The 19,343-nt window shown below is 51.4% G+C and overlaps 1 long non-coding RNA gene across 1 annotated transcript in view; it reads right to left on the reverse strand.

The window, feature by feature from the left end:
* LOC123350774 overlaps window positions 1–17,979 on the reverse strand; it is a 37,192-nt gene extending 19,213 nt beyond the window's left edge. Inside the window, exons 1-2 of the long non-coding RNA XR_006573817.1 lie at window positions 17,848–17,979; window positions 5,635–5,828 (exon numbers count right to left, since the gene is read on the reverse strand). This is a non-coding gene — a long non-coding RNA (uncharacterized LOC123350774). The remainder of the gene's footprint in view (window positions 1–5,634; window positions 5,829–17,847) is intronic.
* Window positions 17,980–19,343: the final 1,364 nt, after the last annotated feature.

Genomic DNA, 19,343 nt, shown 5'->3' on the forward strand with positions numbered 1-19,343 from the left:
AGAAAAATGGGAAAATACAAATCTATGTGGATCTGGAAAGACTTAGTGAAGCAATTGTGAGAGAAAAATATATCCTCCCAACACTAGATGATTTCCTTCCCAAAGTGAAAGGACCTGGATGCCTCAAGCAGATTCTGGCAAATCTGTTTAGCTAAAGAAAGTGATAAACTGACTCCATTTAACCAATGGGAGATTTTGCTTTCAAGGATGATCTTTTGGGATTACCAATACCCCTGAAATTTTCCAAAGAAAGATGGCAGAATTGTTAATGAACATAAATGGTGGTGTCATTTTTATGGACTATAATCTAATATATGGATCTTTGATGGAAGAACACAACAAAACCGTCAACAAAGTCCTAAATCTAATCAGTCAGTCTGGACTGAAGCTAAACAAGGGAAAATGCATTTTCTGCTGACCCCCAAACAAGTTTTTGAGACAGACAATAAACAAAGATGGACTCAGTCCTAGCCCTGAAAAAGTAAAAGCAATTTGCTAATTGAATGCACCAACTAACGTCCCAGAACTGAGGATGGTAAATTGCCATGGTCAATATCTACAGTGACAAAACCACGGAATGAACTTTTAAAGTCCAACATACCTTGACTATGGGGCCAAATCAACAAATTGTCTTCAAAAAGGTAAAATAAATTATCTCCGCAGCTCCAGTTCTCAAGTACTGCAATGTGAACAAACCAACCAACCACGGTCAGTCTGAATGCAGGCAGCTCTGGCCTAGCTGGTGTATCATTGCAATAGCATGATTCTGAGTGGAAGCCTGCTGCATTTTGCTCTTACACTCTTACAGAGGCAGAAAAACCATACGCATCAATTGCAAAGGTGTGTCTGGCAACCATATGGGCATGTAAGAACTTTTACAGATATCTGAGTGGACTGAATTCATTTACACTGATAACAGATCATAAATCACTTATAACCCTCATCAACGGCAAAGACCTGAGCAAACACCACTAAGATACCAACGTCTGTTGCTAAGATTAATGTGATTTAACCCAAGTGCTAAATACGTTCCTGGAGGAAATCTGGTAGTAGCAGACACTCCATCATGGTGCCCAGCATCACACTCAACCACCCCGACCACCCTCAAACCTGATGTCAAGGCATACATGGATGCTGTGGACACATACCAATCAGTGCCAGAAAAGAGACTACTCCAGCTACAAAAAGCAACCTCAACAGACATGCAACTTCAGGGAGTTCTAAATTACAATGGGGTGGCTGGCCCAAGTATCTGAAGGACACTAAGGAAGTGACAAGAGACGACTTTAGGGAGCAGGGACAATTAAGCGAGTCAAATGGACTCATGATTAAAGGCAATTGCCTCATAATTCCAAACAAAGTGAGAGGAGAAATCTAAACCTCATCCATGAAGGATGTCAAGGATTAACTAAATGCCACGATCAGGCCAACCAGTCAATGTAGTGGCCGGGCATCAGCAAGGACATAACGAATAAAAGTATCTGCTTGTGAATATCGCAGAACTAACAGACCAACATAACACAAAGAACCTTTGGTAACAGTACTTCTACCAGACAGACCTTGGAAGAAACTAGATGCATATTTTTTATGTGACCTCAGAGGACATCATTATGTGGTCATTGTGGACTATTTTTCCAGATATATAGAAATAATGTACTTGAAAGAGATAACATGTTGCAGTTTTATCCAGATATTAAAGTGCACTTTTGCTCACTTTGGTATTCCAGAATAACTAATGACAGACAGCAGACCATAGTTCACTGCAGCAGAATTTAAGTCATTCTGAATGACATATGATTTTAATCCTATTGCTAGCACCTACATTAACCACAAGCAAATGGAGAATCTGAGAAATCTGTACAGAAAATGCTACAGCAAGAAGATCCATTCCTTGCTCTTCTGAGTTATGGATCAACCCCAGTATCCACTACTGGATATAATCCAGCACATCTCCTGATAGGAAGACAGCTCAGAACTACTGTTCCAACTTTGGGAAAGAATCTATCTCCAAAGTGGCTAGACATGAAGAAAATATCCAAATTGATAAAAAAAAAGCTAAAAGAGCTTATGAACACTTTCACAACAGACGTCACTCAAAGAACTACCAGATCTAGAACCTGCTGACCGTGTTCCTGTCAAATTGGATAGAGAAAAGAAATGTACAACTCTAGCTGTCATGAAGAAAAAGAATTCAGCACCCAGATCATACGTGATCGAGATAGACAGTGGAGAGTTCAACAGAAACCATCAACATATACAGTTTGTTCCTCAGAAAGAACAATCAACAGAGCAAACTCTACAGATGGCAGATGCAGAACAAGAAGACGATTCAGATTCCAAACCAACCACAGCCAGTCATTGCAACTAACGGACAGCCAGATGACCAAGCGGTTAAGCACTCAGCTCATGTAATTGAAAAAAACCAGTACGATTCAGAGACATTTAACAGGCTGGAACTTCAAAGAGAGCATGATAGTGTAAATATTGTAAATGGCAGGAATATAGAAGGTAAAGGGGGAGATATAATGGAATGGTCGCCCTGTGTGTAAAATACCCTTTTTAGCGAACCTGAGCCATACCTGGCACTGGCAGAGCATCGAAGGATCTTATGATGAACACAGCTGGGGCATATAAACAAGTTCTGGAGCCAGTCCATGTCTGGTACAGAAGTACATGGATGCTATCCAAGCAGCTACTGGCACTGCAAGAAATTTTGGAGTAATAACAGCTGGGCCTGTTTTCCAGAGACGCTGAGCGCCTACGGCTCTTAGTGAATCCAGCAGAGCTGATGGAGTTCAGCTCCTCTGAAAATCAGGCCAGAATTTAAGTTCCAAGAAGAACTGATCTAACTTCAGCATTAGCAATACCCCGAAAGCTAAACGCCAGGAGGTAACCATAGAAACATTCCAGATGGCCTATGCATAAGGTTAAATGTTGCAAGAAGGTGTGATCCAGCTCTGGATTAGCCTATATCTGTGAGAGTGCATTATCCTGGCGAGGGGTTATTAAATCGAAGCTTTGCACATTCCTATTTTACACCTTTAAAGAGCCATCTCCGTGCAGCCAGTGAAAGAGCGATGAAAGGAAAAGCAAACACTCACATGAATAATGTACAAGGCCACATTGCACAAATCTTGCAATGGCATATTATTAAATGCGCGTCTCAGAGCGGTGGGGTCCCAAGCAGGCAGCTTTACTGTGAGCGTATTAATACAAACACTTTCAGTGTCACTGCCTTTGGCTTCTGATTTAAAGTTAATCCCCAGTGTGGGGGAAGGGCAACCACTTGCTTTCAAACACGGACAGGGTTTGAACCTGGAGGGCGAGATTTTGAGCAGAGTGCTTTGTTTTTAAAGCTGGCTCACTGTGGGGGGTTCGCTGGGCAGGGAGGAAGCTCGGCTGTCATGGGGGGTTGCATTGTCCATTCTTTGTCTATGGTCAGGCTGGCCATTTCCTGCTGGCCCCATTAGATTCTGCAGAATACAAGGGCTTGTTCTTTAGAAAGCTTAGGTTCTTTTGGGCCCGACTGTGACCCCCTTACTGGTGAGTAAGGGAGCAGTTTGCTGAAACTGTTCATGCAAGTTACTGCTCACCGGATGGAGTAAAAGGCTCACAGTCCGGCTCTGTGCTTGTCCAAAGACCCAAGCAACCCAAAACTTTCCAAAGGTTAACGAATGGGGCGATGTCTTAGGCCCCCGTCTTGCCAAGGCGTCTGCACGTGCTTAGCTTTCTGCCCGGTGATCCCTCAGTGTGGAAAGTTAAGCACCGCCAGCATTCTGGGCAAGCTCGAGGCCTTACTGAGTCTGTCGAGGACACAGGCGGCGACTTTCTTCTTTGCAGGTGGGTGCCCCAATGCCCCACCCCCACTCCACCCCCTCCCGCACAGTGCCTCCCGCCAACAGCTGATCGACGGGGGGTGGGTGGGTGCTCAGCGCCAGAGCACCCACGGACTCAGCGCCGATGGATGAGGGTCTGAAACGATCATCCTAAGAGGTGGCGCTGGACGGTTCATCTCACTGGAGCGTAACAAGGGCTGTGTCTATGCTGGGAAAAGTTGGATCCTCACTCACCCCGGTGCAGCTGCACTGGTGGTCGTGACAGTGGAGTCTGCGGCTAGACACGACCAAGCTTCTGTCACGTCTAAGCGTGACTGCACAGCAAACGCTTGCATCCTGTCCAGGCGACAGCTTCTGCTGCTGCTGACGTTGCTGGTGAACTATGCAGCTGTGGGTGCACCTTGGGAGCAATGGGGTGCAACGAGGAGCAATGTAGAAAATGGAAAAGTTCTCCTGGCTCTCCGGAAAGGCTCCCTGGCTGTGAGATGAGTCAGGAAATGTGCCATGGGGACCAATCCTGCCTTGGCCCCTGGCAGATGGGCTGGAGGGCATAACCGACCTTTTCCATCTCTTTGATGGCTTTAGACAGCTACGGCCCTGAGTCTCCGTTGCCCGGCACCACGTGCTCACGTTCACAGGGCAAAGTGGGGGTGACAAACGGGAATAATGGCATTAATGCAAATGACAAGCCCAGACACAGGGAAATGGTGACCCTGTTCCAGGACAGCCTGTCCCCAACTTTCACTAGCACAGATAATAATTATTAGCAATTAAACACCATCTACTGTAATAATGAAATCCTGTAGTAATTAGGGAGGTCTAATTAATAACTTTAATGTAGGAATTCTACGAGTAATAGTCATTTAATATATTTCATTGCAGTCCTATAAGGCTCCAGGTATCTTTTAATTACATTGAAAGACGAGAGTAATTATTGTAAACTGACCATTAACTGGTGTCAGTGGAACTAGGTGGAACCATGCACCTGACATTAAATTAACCCTTTGTCTCTCGTTTCAGAATGCTCGCAGCCTGATGGGCTCCCCGGGCACAGACCCCGCCGGCAGTCCTAGCACCGAGCAGAGCCACCAGTGGTGATCCTGGTCTCAGGAGAAAGCTTGCACGCACCATCCTGGGGGCTAGGGACCAGCAGCCAGAGAAACCACACTGCTGCTGCTGGGCTGCGGTCCTTACTCCCGGGTATGAGGAGTAGAATGGTGGCTGCCCCCAGCTCCTTCCACGTCCGGGCTTGGGCCATGTGCACAGACCTGTTAGTTAGATGCCAGGCCTGCCCTCGCAGCCCCACCTCCACTGTGTTGCTGTGATAGTGCACGGTGGGTGGCAGAGGCCCCCTGGGTGGGTTTCCTGCTGTCTGACCCCCAGGCTGTGGAAATGCAGCTTGTCTCCTGGGGCTGGGGCCTTGTGGGCCGCGGGGAGAGACAATGAGTTGCCGACAGTCATGCCGGTGACGCTCAGCTGTGTCTCTCGTTCTCCACTGGTGCAGCCCACACCACTACTGACACCTCAGAGTGCCTAGACGTCAGCCCTTTGGTGAAGCCTGGTAAGCCCAAGGTGATGGTGTTCAGGAGAGGGAATGGTCTGAAGAGCTGCCCAGGGCATTGTCTCTACCTCCTGGCAAACTGATCCAGCCCCATCAAAGTGGTGTGACACCTAGGAACCCTGTGTGCCTCCTCGCTAGGCTGGAGTGACCAGGTACCAGCACGTCTTTCACCTCCAGCACTCTAGGAAACAGCACTTTAGATGAGGCCCTGGGCCCAGTGATCCCTGCATTCCTCACCTCCTGGCTGGGTCGCTGGGATCACTGGAGCTGAAGCTGAACGTCCAGACGATGGCCAGGCTCCAGCTGGTACTGACTGCGGCTGCCTGCCTTCACCATGGCTCAGGCTGCTGTGAGCACATCTGGCCCATGCTCCAGTCCCTCCACTGGCTCCCAGGTCGCTTCCGATGCCAGAATGATGCCTTGGTCCTAATCTGTAAAGCAGGAACTGGGTCAAGCCCCAGCTACATCAAGGCCAAATTTTTATCTATGAACCACCAGCTCCTCCCCCCTTAACAACTAGGCTCCTAGGGGACAATGCAGATCTCAGAGCCCAGGAGCAGAGCAAGTGAGAGCTGGGACAGAGCATTCTCAGTCGAGGGGACCCGGCTACGGAACAGATGCCCATAAAGTGAATCCAGGGCCTTTAGGGAATGGTCGAAAAACCTTCCTCTTCCCAAATGACCCTCCCAAAACAAACACCCCTTCTAGTCTCAGCTCCCTACTAACCTCCCCAAAGAACCAGCCCCCCGTGTCTCAAAGCCCACCAACCAGCACTCAGAGTCTGACCTCAAAAAGGGACAAGAGCCAGAGGCTCCCCTAACTTCACCATTGCTATGGTGACGGGGAGCAGGATCAACACCCTCCCCCCCATGACAGCTAGGTAGATAATGTCAGCGGGGGGCAGATCTAGAACCGGTGCCAGGCCTGAGGCAGGGCATTGGGATGCAGAGCTGAATCGGGCCATCACCAACCACTGGGGGCGCTGATGCAGTCTCTGGACCTGCCCTCCTTTAGTTATTCTTGGTTGGCAGAATGACCCATGCCCTGCATGACAGGCTGGGTGGTCTCACCCCCATTAGCCCGCTAGGTGTTTTGCAGCCCTGTCCTTGTGGAGGCGGCGCGCTGTGCCCGGTGCCTTTTGTCCTGCTCTCCCGGTCTGTGTTGGACCGAGCTGCATGGACCACGCAGTACGGCCCACGTTCTGTCCTGCTTCCAGGCAGTGCTTGGGGTGGGGCTGCTGCGGATGAACCCTCCAGCTTCAGCTCTGCGCCCCCTTCCCCTCCCCTGCCTTGCAGGCAGCAGGGGGGCTTGGCCTAGGAGGAGGCGCCCTGCCCAGGGGCTGGCGGGCATTTCAGACTGGAACGGGTGAAGCAGGAGGAAGTGCCAGGCCAATGCTTGATTCTCCGGAGGGGAGGAGGGAGCAGATCCAGCCTGAGCTGCTGGGCTTTCTCCCCCTTCCCTTTTGTGGATAAGCGGCAGCCCAGCTTCTCCCTCGCCTCCTCTCCCTGAAAACTCCTGTTGGCTCCTGAGAGCCCCCCGACCCCCAGCCTCTCTCTCTCTCTGATGTTGCGGGGAAGGGCAGCGCGGCACATACGGGAGTTGCTGGAGGGTGAGGCAGGGGGACGATGCTGCCTTGTCTTCCTGCTCTGCCCCCAGCTAACCCTAAAGTACAGAAGGCCCAGCCGCAAGTAACCGTCTGGGGAGGGTGGAATCCTGCATTAATTGCGGGGGGGAGGCTAGTCATCATGAAAGTGGGAGGGGGGTTCATTGACTGGATTTGGGAGCAGCCTGGACTGTGCTCACCCCTTCCTCCCTAAACTCTTCCCGCCTGACGCCCCCCAAGAAGCCCAGGCAGACACCCCATCCCTGGCCCCCAGCAGCCTAGCCAGGGGTCACCCCACCTGGGCCCCAAATGTACACCATAAGCAAGAGATTATAAAGGGTTTAAGGTATGGAACCTGTGTTAAAGGGCATTTTCTGTGTGTGAATCAAACCAGTTTTTCAGCCTTTAATAGGCCACCACCCCTACACCCCTTCCAGTTATCAATCGCAATGTTGATTTTCACCCTGAGAAAATCTCCTTTAAAACACATTTTTAACTTTAAAACTGATATAATCTGCAGCTGATGGCCTACCAGACCACGAAACACAGGTGTTCCCCACGTCAGTCACTTATCACTCCCTTTCACGGCTTGTGTCAAAGAATTCAAAAAGAGATCAGACAGAATTAAAATTGGACATGGTGGACCACATGTGTCCCAGTACAACATTCAACTCTGTTGTTAATCTATTTTAGGGTTTTACCCTGCCACCCATCACGGCAATATACACACACCTTCCATGAAAAATCGATAGCAACAGCAAATTCCCTAGTGGATTTCATGGAGACTATGGCCTTTCTCCTTTCTCAGGGTCAAAAGTTTGCTTGGGTTAGAATTCTTAGGGCTAAAGTGAACTGAGCTGGGCAGAGGATGGAAATTTCATTTCACAAAGGATTTCCAGATTTTGAAATGTGGCGTCATTCAAAATCGGAGAGAAAAATGTCTAAAGTCTCCACAAAGAAAAATTCTGGGGGAAAAAAATCATTTTGGGGATGTTCAAAATGTTTCATTTCAACAAAATTTATTTGAATGTGGACTTTTTGGTTCAGTTATGACTTTTTTGAAATGTTACAGTCTAACAAAGAATTTCAGGCTACATTTTAAACATTCAAAACCAAAAGTCATTTGAAAATTAAAAATTAAAATGTTCCATTCCAAACATGTCAAAATGGGATTTATCAGCTACCCCACTCCACCCTGCTTGGCTGCGTTTCCTTTTCTTGCATGAAATTCCAGGAGCATCAACCCATTATCATGAAGCATTTACATTTCAATGGATCACACCTAGCAACCTGGCACAGGGGGCACACAAGGCCCCTGGTGTGAGGAAAGGTGGGGGTGTGACAGGTTGAGTCACAGAAACCCCTTGGGACTGCCACCTCATGTGCTGAGACTACCTCTGAGCCCCTTTTCCCTGGCAGCTTGGGACTGCAGTACCCTGCCTCATTGAGCCAGACCCCCAAGCCTGCTGCAAACACAGACCCAGGTCTGAACCATGCCCCTCAAAAGCTGCAGTCTTAACTGAAAACTGCTTCAGAAGTGCTCCTGTCTCCAGCACCCAGACACCCAGCTCCCAATGGGGTCCAAACCCCAAATAAATCCATTTTACTCTATATAAAGCTTATACAGGGTAAACTCATAAATTGTCCGCCCTCTGTAACACTGATAGAGAGAGATGCACAGCTGTTTGCTCCCCCAGGTATTAATCACTTATTCTGGGTTAATTTATAAGCAAAAGTGATTTTATGAAGTATAACGAGTAGGATGTAAGTGGTTCCAAGTAATAACAGACAGAACAAAGTAAGTTGCCAAGCAAAATAAAACAAAAACACGCAAGTCTAAGTCTAATACATTTAAGAAACTGAATGCAGGTAAATCTCACCCTGAGAGATGTTTCCAATAAGCTTCCTTCACAGACTAGACTCCTTGCTAGTCTGGGCTCAGTCCTTTCCTCAGTACAGTCCCTGTTCCAGATCAGGTGGTAACTAGGGGATTTCTCATGACTGCAACCACCTTTCTTCTGTTCCACCCCCTTATATATCTTTTGCACAAGGTGGGAATCCTTTGTCCCTCTCTGGATTCCCACACCTCCTTCTCAATGGAAAGACACCAGGTTAAAGATGGATTCCAGTTCAGGTGACATGATCACATGTCACTGTAAGACTTCATTGCCCACTTGCCAGCACACACATATATAGGGAGACTTACAAGTAACACAGAGCCATTTACAACCAATTGTCCTGGTTAATGGGAGCCATCAAGATTTCAAGCCATCCTTTAGCCCACACTTTGCATAACTACAATAGGACCTCAGAGTTATATTTTATATCCCTAGTGTCAGATCCAAGAATGATACATTCATACAAATAGGATGAACACACTCAGTAAATTATAAGCTTTGTAATGATACCTTACAAGAGACCTTTTGCATGAAGCATATTCCAGTTACATTATATTCACACTCATTAGCATATTTTCATAAAATCATATGGAGTGCAACATCACCGGAGGGGTTGCCGAGATTCTATGCCATAGAGCGGGATGGGAGGGTGGTATCCAGGGCGCTTTTGGGGGGATGCAAAGAGCCTGGCAAGTGCAATGAACTCGGCTGACAGAAGCAATGCAGTGTGAGACCCTGTGGCCTGTAGCCAGTTACAGAGATGGTTGAAGCTCTGGCTCTGTTTTCCAGATGCCCAGACTCTCTGTGCGCCCTCCATTTCCGCCTTTCAGTTTTTTCTGACGTTCACCAAAATCAATAGGGTTCTGGCCACTGAAGTCTAGAGCATTCCCTGACATCTTGGCTGTGGCGTTCAAGTCGTGTTCCGGGCAAGCAGACAGACAGACAACTGCCACGGGGTTGAGTGTAAGGCCTCACAGTACATTACGGTAGCAGCCAGAGGCTCCAGCCTGGCTCAGGACCCCATTGCGCTAGGCGCTGTGCAGGTGCACCAGGAGATTGTCCCTGCCCTGAAGAGCTCAGAGTCTCATTTAAGCCAATGGGGAGAAGCAAGTAGTGTGAAGGACCAGAGAGGATGGAGGAGGCTGATGGTGCTTTCTGTGGCTTGGCAGATCACATGCACCCTTCTCTGTACCATGGTCCTCCACTAACTCCAGCGGACTTGCACCAGTTGAGGTGCTGGCCTTGCCTGCTTAGTCTCTCTTGAGACCTTTCCAGTGCTATGGTCCTCAGCAGTGTAGATCGGTTCCGTTTGGCGGCACCGTGATTCCTGGCAGTTCCAAAGAATCGTGAATGGTTTACAGGGCCGTCGGGTCTGAGAGCTGTCAATGTTAACCATCACTTGACTAGATAACTAATAACTATTAGGCTGTCAGGACCTAAAATCAGGACACAGTCAGCCTGTTCCTCCTCTCCATGGCAACCAAAATCACAGCTAAGCACTGCTGTACCTTTTCCAAACTCTAGATAATGGGGGATCAACATCCATATCCCCCACATGTGAGACACTCTGGCTCAGGAGCCCCAGAGGACAGAGGCTGGAGCCTCTGTTCCCCCAGGAATGGGGAAAGAGGTGCTTAGGACAATGCTCCAAACTACTGCTGCGTAGGCGGGACCTTTCAGGATTTGCATGTGATCAGAGCTGTCTGTCCCTCTCTGGCTGGCTACGTGGCAAACAAAGAGGAACACTTTGTTTTTCTGTGCAGCGTCCACCACTGGCCTGTTGTGTCCTGGGAAGGTATTAAGTGCCAGCGGTGGGAGAAGTGGAACAGTAAGTCAGATAAATTGTTTAGGAATAGCTTGCTGTGAGAGCCAGAAAACTACCCTTTACAAAGATCAAACCTCCTGATACCCCCAAGAAGCCCCATACAGCTTTCACCCCAAATTATAAACAATTTGCATGCCTGGGTCTCAGACACACGTCTCTCTGTATGCGGGTAACAGGAGACCAAAAATCACGAGTCAGACCCCCAAAATCATGACATTTTTTAAAAAGATGACGCTGTGTTTTTCAGTCAGTCCCTTGATGTTCGAGCTCCCCCTGCCCATCCCCAGGGAGTGGCCATGTGACATTACTGTCGCCCGCTCTCCCACGCGTACTGGGTAAGGGGATTTTGGCCCCTGCTCTCACCCACACATCTGCCCATCTCCTGCCCAGCAATTCATCCTGTGCCTCATCACACCATCAGTTCCGTCCCCACCCAACCCCCCTCCACTCAGACCCCCTCAGTTCAACTCACCTACCGCATCGACCGACACTGCTCTCAGTTCACCCTCCCAGCACTCACCCCATCTGCTCAGCACCCACCGTCCATACAGCTCCCCACTCCATCAGCTCCCACCCGCCGCACTTCAGATCCCCTGCAGTCCCCAGGCCAGAGTTCAGCCCCTCCCAGCCTCACCTCTGCTCCTTCTGGTTCTTCACCCTCCCCAGGCCTGGGGGGGCTGCAGATTGAGCCAAACGCACCCTAGAATAGCCCAGTAGTTAGGGAGACTTAAATACAAATCCCCTCTCCAAACCAGGCAGAGCACAACACCCCAGGAGTTCCCTAGCACACACGCTACACGGGCGGGGTGGGGCGGGGCAGGCACTACCTTGTCCTCGAATGGCACGTAAGTCCCTTTGTGAATCTAGTCCTGAAAGGAAAAAAATTGTCCAACACTATTCACAAATTCATGTCGAATTCGCCTTTCCGCTAACCCAAAACTGTTGTCCAAAAACATTAATTATTTGTTCCAAAAAATTGCCCTCTGCTAATTAAATACAAGAAGAAATCTTGGGGATTTGTGTCGCTCTCTGGTATAACTGCTTGGCCTCAATGCTGTTTATGTCCATCACTTGCAATACAGCACATGCTGAGAACCTCTGATATCAAAATTTAATCTATAAAACTATTGATTATGGTAGTTATATAGTGTGGTTCTTGGTGAAATACTAGACTGGTGATTGGCTAAGAACAACTACGTGTGCTGATGTGAAAAGTGCCATCCAAGGTCAAAGCAGACCCAAAAAGAACCCAGAGTTCAAATTAGTGAACGAACACTGCCTGAACTCAGTAAAAGGGGTTGGTGTTATTCAATTCCAGTCAAATATCGCCTGGAACGTTTATCGCCTTGGCATGTCCAGAGTGTGAGATTTTAGCTTTTAAAGCTAACTGGAACCTCGGCAAATTCAGACAATTGCCCCCTTCACACTTACACGGGGGCACAGTTACCCACCCACCTCGCCTCACTCCCATCCGGGTATGCAGCCTGGGCGCCAGCCAGCCCGTGAGGTCAGAATTAGCCGTGCAGGGGGGTTCAAGGATCACTGCTGTGTCGGATGGCAAAGGGATGCCTGGAGGGTAGGGAGGAGAGCCACCACCCCGCAGCCATGAGAGCAGCTAAAAATTTGACCCAGCTGGCCCTGGGCCCCCACCTCAGCAGTCTTTCTGGCGCCCATAGGCACCGGGCACCCTCAGCCCCTGAGGAGAAGTGGAGCAGGGACACCAGTGACTCCCAGTCCCCAGGAGGGTGGGGGGGCTGGATACAGGCTTTTTGTGCTTCCTGGGGAAGCAGAGACGCAGAAAGAGGATGGGGCCTGGGGCTCCTAGAACTGCCCGGCCCCTGGTGGGGACAATGCTCCTCAGCCTGACCGCCTCGCTGGGTCTGAGCTCAGAACTGGGTATGGGGGAGCAGCAAGGGGAGAGCTCAGACAGGGTGTGGGGGTAGGGTGTGGGGCCAGGTGCAGGGGAGGGGTAGGCCCCCTCCTGAGGAACATTCTGATTGGGCACCTGCAGGGAGGTGTGTAGGATCAGCTGATGATGTGTCATTCCCTCGCTGAGTCATGAGCTGCAACCTCAAAGTTCAGACCCAGAGACCGTGAGTGTCTGCGATGGGTCTAGGACTTGGGTTCAGCACAACGTGACCCCTGAGATTCCAGAACAAAGGCTTCGCTTTTCACACAAGCACAGAAAAGGAGACACCAAGTAGGGTGTAGAGTGCATGCAGCCATTAGCCAGCTTCTAGGAGCAGCTCTGCAGCACGTTCTTTTCTCAGCAGCTCTGCAGAAATTCCTGGACTATTTAAACAGACACAGGTGCAAGCTAGAATGTCTGTTGCAACAATCTGTTGTGTTTGAGTGTCCCTAGGTTCCTCTAGACAATAGAATCACAGTAGCGCTCAGCTACCTATAACATAAGATATATTGTCTAAGACAAGTGCTGGGATTGTCCCTGACTCCTACGCCCCTCTATATCTCCTATGGCCTAGTTACAATCTAGCGCTGTGTCTGTAGTTTATCCTAAAATAAAACCTCTGTTTATCGTGTTTTCTGACATTCTTTTGCTCCCTCAGGTTCAGCGAAACTGAGAATCCTGAACTTGTGTATGAGTGGGAATCCCGTGCAGATGGGAAAACATAAGACTTCAGTATGTTGCTGTTTGGCTGAAATGTGGGCTTGCTTGAACTTTTGGCTTTCATCTCTGATTTCTTTACTGTAATCTTGAAAGATCATTATTTTCCTCTTTGTACTTTCCCGCTATCGATCCCCTCTGTCTCTGGCTGGCTGCAGGATATATGCTTTGGTTGTGTATTTAAGTAGTCTCACTCTAAAGGGCCGTGATCTTTGGTTGAAGAGGTTTGTTTTGATATCCTGGAACACTGCTCTCTCGTGGTCTCCAGAGTCAAACCATCAGGTAGTTTGGTCAGTTCTCTGAGAGCTTTTTCCGTGCTGGCGCTAACATCTCAAAGTCATCGGAGAAACCTACACATTTAACCACATCAGTGCTGCCTGAGAGGCATGGGTAGACAAAAGAGTGTATGTGCCGTTCTTTTAAATGTGTATCAGGAAAGAACATAAGCAGCATGGAGGCTGGAAGAGGGTCTAGGCAGAATCTCTGCAGTATAGCAGAGTAGGTCAGTGACAATATTTTCTGGCCCAGATCCTAAGCTGGCGTGAGATGGCTGGACCTACACTGATTTACAGCAGCTGAACTGAGCATCTGCTTTTCTTGTTCTAATACAACTCCTTGTTCAGCGTTAGAAGAAAGCAGCTCTTTCTGGAATTCCTGAGCATTTGTTGCGTGATGGGGACAGATGGGACCTGCTTTCTAAGAAGAGCCCCGCACCTCATGACTTCATCAGGATTTGTGGGTGCCAGGCACCTCTGGAAATCAGGGCCATACAGAATTGGACATACTGTACCGCTTACGAGATCACTAGCAAATCTGAGTCCCAAGTGTCTTCTCTTGGGTTTGGCAGTGAACGAGTTAATAATGTTTGCAGATCCGAAGTGTTCCTGTATCTGTCTGGTCTTATCCTTGATTGTTTTTCATCCTCCCCACACACTGACCCTGCGCTGCTCAGATTTTGCTGCCTCCTCCTCCTGTTGCCGTGATGGGAGGTTTTGTTAGGGTTCCGTCACTTCATGGGGCGTCTCTGCTCACATCTCCAGCAGTTTGTTAATCTAATTGACCGGGGTGTCACCGCTGAGCTTCTCTGTTGTGGAACCAGTCGCTGGAGCTGGAATCCACCTGCCTCCCCCTTGCTTGGGGAGAGGGAGAGGGAGATGAGAGCCGCCTGCTTGGCTGACAGCCTTTGGACAATCCCTGGAGACTGCTGCAAGAGAGAGCAAAGACAGGCAGAGCACACCCCGGGGCTTGCCTCTCTCTGCAAGATAATGAACACGCCTGCACTTTTCAGCAGCTCAGGAGTAAGAGGGGCTAAGGGGTTTCAGGTTCTCCCAGCCATTCGCTCTCTCCTGTCCTGAGCCTCCAGCGCTGTCTAGCTTTGGAGAACCAGGCTGGGTGCAACCCGCCCTCCAAAGCTGCAGTTCATTACTAGACTAACAAGGTATCCCAAGACAAAGGGTGAAATTCTGACCTGTGCCTAAGCACCACTACTGTCGTTTGGCATAAGCAGGAGGCCTTGCGCTCTCCCTGAATTTTACTCAGAGTGCTTCTGGCCCTCATCCCTACAGTCCCTGAGTGCCTCACAGTGACTGGCACATTTTGTCCTCCCAGCACAGCTACACCGCAGTTGAGGTGGACTTCCCAGCACAGGCAGACGGGGATGGACTAGCTCTGATTTCGCTGGCATGCTAAAAATAGCCATGTGGCTGCTGCAGCAACCCCCAAGATCCTAGGTGTGTCGTGGCCATGGCCACCCGACTGTTTTTAGCACACTAGCATGATGACAGCCTGCATGTGTACGACTGCCCGAGCTGGGAATTGCATGTTCCAGCTGCCTCGTAGACTTACCCTCCGTCAAAGCTAGATTGAGTAACACCTGTATTGAAGCCACAGCAGCATGGGCTAGCCCCAGCCACGGAGGACCATGGGTACAGCACGAGACGACCATGCTGCCCCAGCTTGTGTGTTGTCATTACCTAAGCTAGCTCTGAGCTAGCTAGATGGGGTTCGTCCGCTCATGTGGCCGTCACACGCCGGCTGCAGTGCAGAGCAGCCCTCAGAGGTATCAAACCGCAGTCTAAGTGCCACATCATACCCACTATCCCAGTGATTCTCACCCTGATCCCCTGGGCACCCCCTCATTCCAAGACCCAAATGTTCATTTCTCCCTCCACCTCAGTTACTAGAAGAGTAAAAAGCTGCCTCAGCAGGGTTGCCAGGTGTCTGGTTTTCGGCCGGAACACCGGGTCAAAAAGGGACCCTGGCAGCTCCGGTCAGCACCACCAACTGGGCCATTAAAAATCCAGTTGGCAGTGCTGCAGGGCTAAGGCAGGCTAGTCCCTACCAGTGGCGGATTAATAAATTTGGCGCCCCTAGGCCCTCAAAAAATTGCCGCCCCCCCCACCCCCTGCCAGCTCACCTCTGCTCCCCCGCGGTAAGCCTGGGAGGGAGCGGGGAGAAGGGGAGTTGTGGGGAATGGCAGCGGTGGAGCGGAGGTGAGCTGGGGCGGGGAGCGGTTCCCGGCCCCCCCGGGTTACTCCCCATGCCCGCGGGCCCCAGCTCTCCTCTGCTCTGCCTCCTCCAAGCGCACCGCTACTCGCTTCTCCCTCCCTTCCAGCGCTTTCGCGCGGCAAGCCTGGGAGGGAGGTGGAAGGAGGGAAGCGTGGCGCGCCTGGGGGAGGAGGCGGGCCGGGGATTTGGGGAAGGGGTGGAGTTGGGGAGGGGTCACGAGCAAATTTGCCGCCCCTGCACATTTGCCGCCCTAGGCCTAGGCCTTGTTGGCCTAGGCGATAATACGCCGCTGGTCTCTACCTGTCCTGGCACCGCGCTGCGCCCTGGAAGTGGCCAGCAGGTCCGGCTCCTAGGTGGGGGGGCCACGGGACTCTGCACGCTGCTCCCGCCCCGAGCACAGGCTCTGCACTCCCATTGGCCAGGAACCACGGCCAATGGGAGCTGGGGGGCGGTGCCTGCGGGCGAGAGCAGCATGTGGAGCCTTCTGGCCCCCCCACCTAGGAGCCAAATCTGCTGGCCACTTCCAGGGCGCAGCGCGGTGCCAGGACAGGCAGGGAGCCTGCCTTAGCCCTGCTGCGCCGCTGACCAGGAACTGCCCAAGGTAAGCCCGCGCCCCAACCCCCTGCCCCAGCCCTGAGCCCCCCCAAACTGAGAGCCCCCTCCTGCACCCCAAAACCCTCATCCCCAGGCCCACCCCAGAGCCCGCACCCCCAGTGGGAGCCCTCAACCCCTCTCCAACCCCCTGTCCCAGGCCGGAGTCCCCTCTCATACTCCAAACCCCTCAGCCACAGCACGGAGCACCCTCCTGCACCCTGAACCCCTCATTTCTGGCCCCACCCCAGAGACCACACCCCCAGACAGAGCCCTCACCCCCTCCCACACCCAACCCACTGCCCTCAGGCCAGAGCCCCCTCCCATACTCTGAATCCCTTGGCACCACCCCCCAGCCCAGACCCCCCTCCTGCACCCCAAACCCCTCATCCCTGGCCCCACCCCAGAGACCGCACCCCCAGCCGGAGCTCTCACCCTCTCCCGCACCCAACCCTCTGAGCCCGCCCAGTGAAAATGAGCGAGTGAGTGAGGGTGGGGAGAGCGAGCAACAGAGGGAGGGGGATGGAGTGAGTGGGGCGGGGCCTCGGAGAAGGGGCGGGGCCTCAGAGAAGGGGCGGGGCATGGGTAGGGCCTTGGAGGACGGCGGGAGCAGGGGCGGGGCAAGTGTGTTCGATTTTGTGCGAGTAGAAAGTTGGCAACTCCTATGCCTCGGTGCTACCATTGATCAGCCATAGAACTGATTTGTATGCACGTGTCCTGAGAGGCAGACAGAGAATACTCGACCTTGAAGGGGAAGGGTGGGCAGGGAGTGGGGAAGCAAGATTGGCTTTGCTCTTGCCCTCCCCTTCTCCCGGTTGCCTTTTGTGACCCCCAGCAGTCACGACCCACCAGTGGAGAAACACTGCATCAAACCTTCCTTCTGCCCATTCTCCACAGGCGGGCGCCCAGCCTTCCCCACACCTTGCGCCTGCAGGGATCCAGTGCCCTCGGCCCTGTGACCGTGCAGGGAGCCCGCTACAGCTCCACTCACTCACCAGCCCGGAGCGTGGGGGTGTCCCCCAGGCAGAAACTGTTCAGCTGCAGGGTGGCCGTCCCTGTGGCCGAGGGCTTCTCCTCCTCCTTGCGGTCCTGGCTGGGGAGTCTCTGCTCTGCCAGGCCAGGATCGCAGCCTCCTATACAGCTTGTGTCCAGGCATCTTGGGCACCTTGGTGCCAGCAACCCCCTGCAGCCCTGGAAAACCTGCTTTACAGCACGACTAAAGCACCTCGGCCTATTTACCTCCATGGGGAGTAGGTTTCTGATGTGAGAGAGCTCCTTAATCTAGCGGACCGAAGCAGACTGAGATCCAGTGGGTGGAAGCTGAAGCTAGATAAACTCAGACTGGAACTACAGTGCACATTTTTAACAGTGAGGGCAATTAACCATCTGAACTATTTACCAAGTGGTTAATGTGTCTGGCAGGGGTGGCGTGAATTGAAGCCCAGGGGTCTGTGTCGGTTCGTTGCAAGAGAGCCGTTTGGGCTAAGGGCTTGGCAGCTCTGTGAGCCCTTTGCACAGGAACAGGTCTGAGGCCCAGGGCGTCGCTATGAGGTCAGTACCCGGAGGTTGGTGTGAGGCCCTGATGGTGTCTGTGAGGTCATCTCCTCAGGCAAGGATGGTGTCATACTTTGAGTGTCTCTAAGAGGCCCTGGCGTCAGACTGGGTTTGTGTGAGACCGTAGTGACTCCATGGGGGTCGCTGCCTTGGACACTGGTCCTGGTGCTTTCTGTGGGCTCACTGCCTGAGGGAAAGGAGGTGTGAATCCCTAGGAGTCTCTGCTAGAAACCTGCCCCAAGCGGAGTCTGTGGTAAGCTCAGGGTTCGCAGTGAGGTTGAGTCTGTAGAAGTTGGTCTGAGGCTCAGGGGTCTCTGTTAGTTCAGCGTTGAGCAGGATTGCCGTGAGGCCATGGAAATTGCTTTGAGGTCATTGCCTCAGGCACAATTTGTCTGGTGTCTCTGCCGCTCAGCACCTTTGGTGGGGTCCATGTGGCGATCCTGCTGCCAAATAGTGGAACAATTTACCCAGGGACACAGTGGATTCTCTATCGCCTGGGATCGTTAAAGCACGACTGGATGCCTCCTTCTAAAAAGCTGTGGTTCAACCTCAGGACATGGGCTGTAGATGATCATAAATATCCCGTCTGGCCGTAAAATCTACTTCTCTGTGCAATAAGCCGAGCTCGCTAAAGCTGAGGCCGAGCGGCGACAATTGCTTCGCTCACCCAAGAGGAAGGCCTGCCTCCATGGAGCTCTGGCAATCCTGAAACCAGGCCGCGACTTTACCGAGCAAGCCTGGGAGCGTGTGTGCAGAGAACCAGTCCCTGCTATGAATCCCTCTCTAGCACCTTTCCAGGCTGCTGAAGCAGCAACACAGCGTAAGGGTCCGTAGCTTTTATTTCTCATTTCTGTCCGGCTCGAAGTTGAGCTCAGCACTGTTGGAGGGGGAGCATGGAGCCAGGGGAGAGTGTTACTAATTAGCCAGCTCTGCACAGGTGAGCATTGTCGCTGTCACATCGGTGCTTGATCTGCATTCAGTGCCTTGTATTAAACGTAACAGGCTTTATCAAAGGATCAGCAGGAAATATATAATTAAAGCACAGTAACAAAGGGAAGCCGGCAGGTGGCTTTCATGATAGGATCACAGTGAATCATGTCTCTATTTACCCCATCCCAAAACCACTGCTTTGAACAATAGGACTCTAATCCTGGGTCCAGCCATGCTGCGCTCAGCACAGGACCTGAGGGGTTGGGGCAAAGACACCTTTCTGTTCCCCTGATCCCAGGAGGTCAAACTAGATGATCACACCGAGCCCTATCTGTGAGTAAGTTAGAGCAGCCTCAAGGTGTTCTGTGTCCCTCGGGTGCTGACTGGTCACAAAGGCAGCTAGGATATTTT

This window comes from Mauremys mutica, chromosome 16 (assembly GCF_020497125.1).
Source record: "Mauremys mutica isolate MM-2020 ecotype Southern chromosome 16, ASM2049712v1, whole genome shotgun sequence".
Lineage (NCBI taxonomy): Eukaryota > Metazoa > Chordata > Testudines > Geoemydidae > Mauremys > Mauremys mutica.